General features: G+C 48.6%; 1 pseudogene; it reads right to left on the minus strand.

The window, feature by feature from the left end:
- Positions 1-3,101: 3,101 nt before the first annotated feature.
- Positions 3,102-5,135, minus strand: LOC119543753 (annotated as a pseudogene).
- Between the last annotated feature and the right edge of the window lie 1,629 nt (positions 5,136-6,764).

The raw sequence follows: 6,764 nt of genomic DNA on the forward strand, positions 1-6,764 counted from the left end.
TAGAGATGGGCACCCAAGTCAGAAGATACACTTCTATGAATTTCAGGCTAGTAGGTGGTTAGTCTTTTTCTTTCTCTTTTTTCCTAACCTCTGGGCTTACTGAGAGACAGGTTCTATGCCCAGGGTTGCCAGCAGACAAGGGGGGAATCTACCAGGGAGTGGAGCCAACCTTGAGGAGAGCAGAGCCCAGAGATGGAGAGAGATATCTTCCTAGAAACATGTTTTTGCCTCTAGATCTAGTGGTTCCTGAAGCTAACGCTACCATTGTACTTTTCAGGTGCAGGTACTAAGTAAGTTTTCGTGTCTGAGCTTAAGCCATTTTGCGTTGCATTTTCTGTTGCATACAAGAGTCTGATGGTGGAGTATGTAGTAGTATCTACATATATATATAATATGTATGTAGATATATATAAATGTTATCATATTCCAAGAAGTTTGGAAGGGGCTGGACTGCTGGAAAAAAAGTAATGTGTCAGATGTAGCCTGTCAGTTAAGAAATCAGTCACTTGCTAGGCTGCCCTTGGGGGCAGTAGGTTTGATGGAACTTGCCAGGGCTGCAGCAGTCTTTGGAAGACTTCTTGCAACTGTTGCACAAATGGAGGTGAATGACATGGAATCACAGAGCCACCAGCTTTGGGGTCTGAAGTTGGGAATGGGTTGAAGAAGAACTGGAAGAAAATTCAGGAAAAGGATTGGAATGATTAAGGAAAGGAAGGGAATTAGTACCTTGAAAGATATTATGGATGTGCAAATACTAAGTGTCTTCTTGAAATGATTCATTTGAACCACATAGAATCTGTGTCCCCTGTGTCACTGAGAAGTGCTACCATGAAGGGCCTCATTCTAAGGAGAACCCAGGAAACCTCATCTCACTTGATAATCACTATTGTCTAATTAGTATAAGTTCCATCTCCATAAGGTACAGCCATAGGTTGGCAGTATAAATGCTTGGACATTTAAATTCAATCATGATAATAATCAATAAACATTTTAAAAATTTATTGTTCCCTTTTGCTCAGTTCTATCATCTATTAAATGGGGGTTGTTCTGAGGATTCAATGCAAAACAAAATGTTATCTGGTACAAAGTAAGTGCTAAATATCTGTTATTATTGTAATTATTTTATATCCACTTCCTAACAAACTTATGGAGTAAGGAAAGCAGTTTGTTATTATCTTCATTTTCCAAGTAAAGAAACTGAGTCACAGTGAAGTCTGATTTTCTTTTTCTCCCCCAAACTTGTGGCAGCTCTAGAAATAAAAGCTCCCAACTCTTGGTTCAGGTTCTCCTTCCAATGGCCCAGAACCAAACTTATATTTTTCCTTTAAACTCAAAGTGCTCTGGGAAACTCCTAGTAGAGTCATCTAGGATCTCCATCCTAATTTAAGGATTCCGTTTCTCTAAGCAAAATCCAGCTTCCCTCATTCACTGTGAATTTGCAAAGAATCACCCAGACTGCTGGGACACAAGTGATGAAACAGGGCTTTGGGTTTATTTGTGAATGTCCTTTATTCTAATTTGGGGAAGGGAATTAAGCCAAGGCAGAAGAACCCTTCATCTTCCTCATGGATCCACATGGTGCTTTCCAATTACAAAAACTTTCATATACGGAATCTCATTTTAATGCTCACAATAACCCTGTGAAACTGATGACTTTACAGACTAGGAGACGGAGGCTCTAGGAGGTTAAGTGACATGCCAAGGATTGCACAGTGGGGAAGTGGCAAAGAGAGGGCTCAAAGATTGCTCTTACACCAAATCTCAAAGGGCCTGGGGGTCCAAGACCTGGAGTGGCTGAGACCAGAAGGAGGAGAAGTGCCTGAGGTCCTCCAGACACTCTCTCCAGAAGCTGGGAAGCCTGGGCAGAGGCCCCTTAACGGGGTCTGTTTTGCACTCATGTGTGTTGTGTGCTGAGACTGCCCTACAGACCCAGGGAGATTACGAGGATCAGAGCACTGGGCCTAGCTGCATTTGCTTTTTCCTTAAGGAAGGAGGAAGGGGAAAACCCAAATTATGTTTGGATTCAAAATATTGGATGGGGCAAAACTTCTCCCTCTGGTGGCTGTTTCTAGTAGCAGCAGCAGCAAAACCCGCCCCAGGAAGTTTTTGATGAGATCCACAGAGAGCGACCCTAAGCATGCAGTGTCTTCTAGATGCCCTGCTTCCTGGGTATGGAAGTCATCACATCTGCCATCTGTCTATATGTGGATAGTAGACTTGTATCTCTCTCTGACACACACGCACCCATATCTATGTACTTTTATATACTTAACTCTTCACCCTGTGCCAGGAACTTTGCAGCCATTATTTCATTTAAGTTTTATTACTGTTATGTTATTAAATCCATTTAACAGTGGAGGAAACTGAGGTTCAGACACATTAAGTAAGTTTACCAAAGTGACACAGCTTGTTAGCGATGGAGCCTGGATTCAAAGTCAAGTCTGACATCAGATCCCAAGCACTTACCAACTATGCTATGCTTCACATCATGGAAGGCTTTGTCATTACTATTTGCTAGCACTCATGCTGACCATGACAAGCCATTGCCTTGCACAGGGGTTATGCATCAGGATCACCAAAGGTACTTACAAAATACAGATTCTTAGTCACCACCTCAGAAATATAGTGCTTTTATTTCTCTAGCACTGTCTCATCTGTAACTACGTTTGCTCCCTCCCTCCCTCCCTCCCTCCCTCCCCCTGTCTCTCTCTCTCAAGAAAAAGACAGTTTTATTCTTTCAGAAAAATATCATCAGGCAGGTGCTGAGGGCAGGAGCAGCCCTGGCAGTTGGCCTGTCCTAAGCAGGAGGCTGAGATGAGGCTGGGCCTGGCCAGGGCCTGGGAGAAGCTAACGGGGCTCCCTGTGGCACTGGGGAACGCACCAGGCATGCCCAGGAGGGGGCTATGTTCTGTTAGCATGGGGAGCCCCTGCAGCCAGACTTGGAGACAGGACCACCACATGGCACTGCTGGGCCTCCACCTGAGCCGCCTGGGGAGGGGCAGGCGGCAGGAGGCCCCCAGCAGGCCCACAAGGTGACGCCACCCACGTCACAGGAGTGCACTGCCCCTCCCTGCTGTAAACACCGGACCGGTGCCAGCTCCTCAGGACAAGATGAGCGTCCTCGATGTGTGGCTGGGCTTCAGGTGGCTTAGGGGCTGCCCAGCTGTCTCCTGCAGGAAGAGCTGGTCCCTGGCGTCCCCACAGCCCACTGTCTTCTGGGCACAGGTCATAGGGGAAAAGGTCAGAAAGTGGCTCCAGGGCTTCTGGGTTCCTGCGACCTTCTCCGGGTTGGCCCTGGTTGAGTAGGCTGTTGTCTTCTTTAATACCAGACTGGGTGAGGCTGGAAGAGCTTGGTGGGCCACTTGTTGGCAAGGACATAGCATTGGGCAGTGTGGACGCCATCAACTTCATGTCCTCATCCGTGACATAAAGAGCCAGAGATTTCTGGACTTTCTTCATGGGGCTCTGCTGCAGCCCTGGCTCCTGCTTCTGCTTCTCGGATCTCACATTGTCCTTGATGACAAGCTTGATTCCAAGCTCGATGCTGGCCTCCGAGCGCAGCACCTCCTTCAAATCCTCCTCCAGGTGCAGGGTCTGGGGCAGGGGATTTAGTGATCCGTACTTCTCCAGGGTGTTCTGAAATGGGGTCAGCGTGTGGGGAGTGCTGTCCTTGGAGTGCTTCTGGTGTGGAGTGTTTCTGGTGCAGTGGCGTCTTATCCCCTGCAGGGGTGTGGTTACCACCTTCTGGCCGCACACTGGGGTGGATGTCAGTGAGGGGCTCTCCAGCTCCAGTGTGTCCCGTTTGTTCCAGAAGTTCAGAAACTGGGAGGGCAAGAAGGGTGGGGTCTTGATGGGCATCTCTTGGTGAGGTTGTTGCAGGGGTCCAGGAAGGACAGGCTGGTGCTGTTCCCCGTGATGGGGGACAGAGTGACACGCCTCTTCTGCTGCTTGAGCACCAAGGGTGGCGAGCCAGTGCTCGAGTCCCCCACATCAGGGAAATGGGGACCAGCTCACCCTGGCTGTTCTGGCTCAGGCCCGAGATGGGGTGGCCGTCCAGGCGGTGCTCGGTCACACAGGGCACCAGGATGGCGGGCTGGCAGGGCACCAGTGCCTGCTGCTGATGTGGTACTTGTGGCTGCACTGGGCTACCATTGACACTACCATCTACAGAGGGCTCCTCGGGGAAGTCAGATTTACTCAGGTCACACCAGGCATCAGGGTCCGACTCCATCAAGTCCAGGGCTTTGGAGAGGCTGGACCCCACAGCAGGGCTGAGGAGGTTGGTGGCCTCCACCACCCATTTGTAGGGCAGGCTCATTTCCAGGGGAAAGCACTCCTCTTCCTGCTTGGGAAACTCCTCGGTGGGCTCTGGTGTCTGCACTCTATCCACCTCTGCAGGAATAGATCACTGCTCCTTAGATGTGGTGGCTGCTGTGGCCTCCTCCTCCCTGCTGTCCTTTTCCTTCATGGCCAGGGGTGCTGGGGACCAGGTGACCACAAGACATCCCTGGCCTTCCTCAGGGTGGAAACTCTGGCCGCCATCCTTGTCCTTGAGCTCCAGCAGCAAGTACATGGGAGGCTTTGTGGTCTCTGGACTCACTCAGGAAACCTCTCGTGCCCACCTTCTTTTTGATGGTGGAGTTCCAGGGATTCTTCATAACATTGTCTGTCCTCCCCAGCAGCATCTTGGTGATCTCGGCCCTGCAGTTGCCCAGCAACTTGAGGCTTCACTGATGGTGTGGTCCTCCTCCTGAATCCAGCAGGACCTCTTCACCTCAGGGTTGAGGTGGTTGTGCCAGCACTCACAGCACTGCTTCCCCAGTGCTTGGCGATCAGGGTGCACCATTTCGGGCTATATGTCTCGACTAACTCAATGACCTTTTGGCCATCTTCTTTGGTCCATGGCCCCATGACAAGGTCTGGATTCAATAACCTCAGTCACTAGCAATGTTGCTCTGTGCGGTTAGGAACTTCAGGTCTTGCTGTCCATACTGCCTGACCAGGGCCCTCAGCTGCTCAACCTCCTCATGGGTGCATGTGACCTTGCACTTGCTGTCCTGCTGCACCCACGCGTCTGAATCTGTGTCCTGGTGGTCCAGCTCTTCCAGCACCAAGACATCCCCTCGCGCAGGCATGCTGAGCCCTGAGCCCAGAGGTGGGCTGCGGTAGGGTCAGGATGGGGGCTGTAGCCGGCCGGCACAGAAATAGTTTTCCCATCTCTCGCCAAGCATGTTCTTCATTTGCTTTTGAGGAAGAACACCCATAAGTCAAGAGGCAGCCCTATGAAGTGTGCTGGCTGAACTCAATGGTTCAGCTGTGCCACGTGGGAGAGGAAGAGGAGGGACTGGTTGGGAGTTTCTCTGGACAAGTTCAGATTAGCACAGGTGGCTAGGAGGAGACAGTGTTAACCCAAAGTTGAGAAGAGAAAGACTGGAAGCTTAGGTGATAGAGTCTGCCTCTCCACGGAAATATGTAGCAGAAAGAACAGCTTAAACTTAGCCCATAGGTGGAAACACAGAAAATGAGAAAGTCACATTTATTAGTTAGTGTATTGCTAGCTGCTGTAAAAAGTAGAACCAAAAGATATATAATGGCGGAAACATAACAGAAGTTTATTGCTCACTCAGCAACAAACCAAGACAGATGTTTCAGATTGGAGGGTGGTTCTCCTCCATGAGGTGACTCAGGGCTCAAACTCCTTCCATCTTGTGGCTCAGCCGTCCCCTGGGGCCCTGCTGTCTTCTGCATCCAGCCAGTGGAAAGAGATCAAGAGCATGAAGGGGGCACACCCACTTCTTAAAGGCCTTAGCCTTCTAGCCGTTGCCTAGGAGATCTGAACTGCAGGCCTACTCTTTACTGAAGGGGAACCAGGATGTGCAGTCCAGCTGTGAGCAGAGGAAAAAGGAGGACCATGAAATGTGGTAAACAGCTAGGTTTCAGCCAGTCCCCGCTACATCATGTGACAGCGACCCCAAAGGCTGTGGTTTGAGGAGAATTTGTTGATGGCAGGTGAGGTAAAACAGAAAGATCCTGGATGAGGTGCACCAGTGCTTTAAGTTTAAATGAAGGCCAAGCTAATTCAGTGATATGAGATAGGATGTCTGCTACATCTCAAGGAAATTCCACCAGAACCTCAGTGGCACAAGATGGCATAGAAAAAGAAGCAGGGAATGGCTAACTCAGGGCTTTGCCAACCAAAGAAGCAAGAGGACTGTGCTTCAGTGTTCAAAGTGCATATGGAGGGCTTGGCTGAGATCCTTCATCAATTTAACAACTATTTGAGTTCCTTCTCTGTGCCTGGTACCAGTTAGGTTGTTTTGGGTTATAACAACAATCCAAATCAAATTGTTTTAAACAACAAGGAATTTATTGAGTTATAGGGTGGTGTTCAGACAAGGGATGATCTTGACAGTGAGTCACTGATGTCAGCAAGATTTTAGTTTCTCTCAATTTCTCTACTCTACCTTCCTTTTGATTTGCCAAGTAAGTACATTTGTTAAAAAAAAGGTGCCATCTAGTTCAAAACCACTATTTCATTTAAAAAAGGCATTTAAATACCAAACATGTTGGAAGGATATAATCTCAGAATAAAGAACAATTCTTTAAACTGAATACATGTAACTTTAGGGAAAATTCATTACATTGTTCTTGTCTTTTCCCTAATTTTGCCTTGAAGCAGTGGCAGTGTAATCACAAGTGAGTATCTGTCCATGGCCCACATGTAGCAGTTGGGGCAAATATTGCCCCTCACTGAATATGAGCTA

This window comes from Choloepus didactylus, chromosome 9, assembly GCF_015220235.1.
Source record: "Choloepus didactylus isolate mChoDid1 chromosome 9, mChoDid1.pri, whole genome shotgun sequence".
NCBI lineage: Eukaryota > Metazoa > Chordata > Mammalia > Pilosa > Megalonychidae > Choloepus > Choloepus didactylus.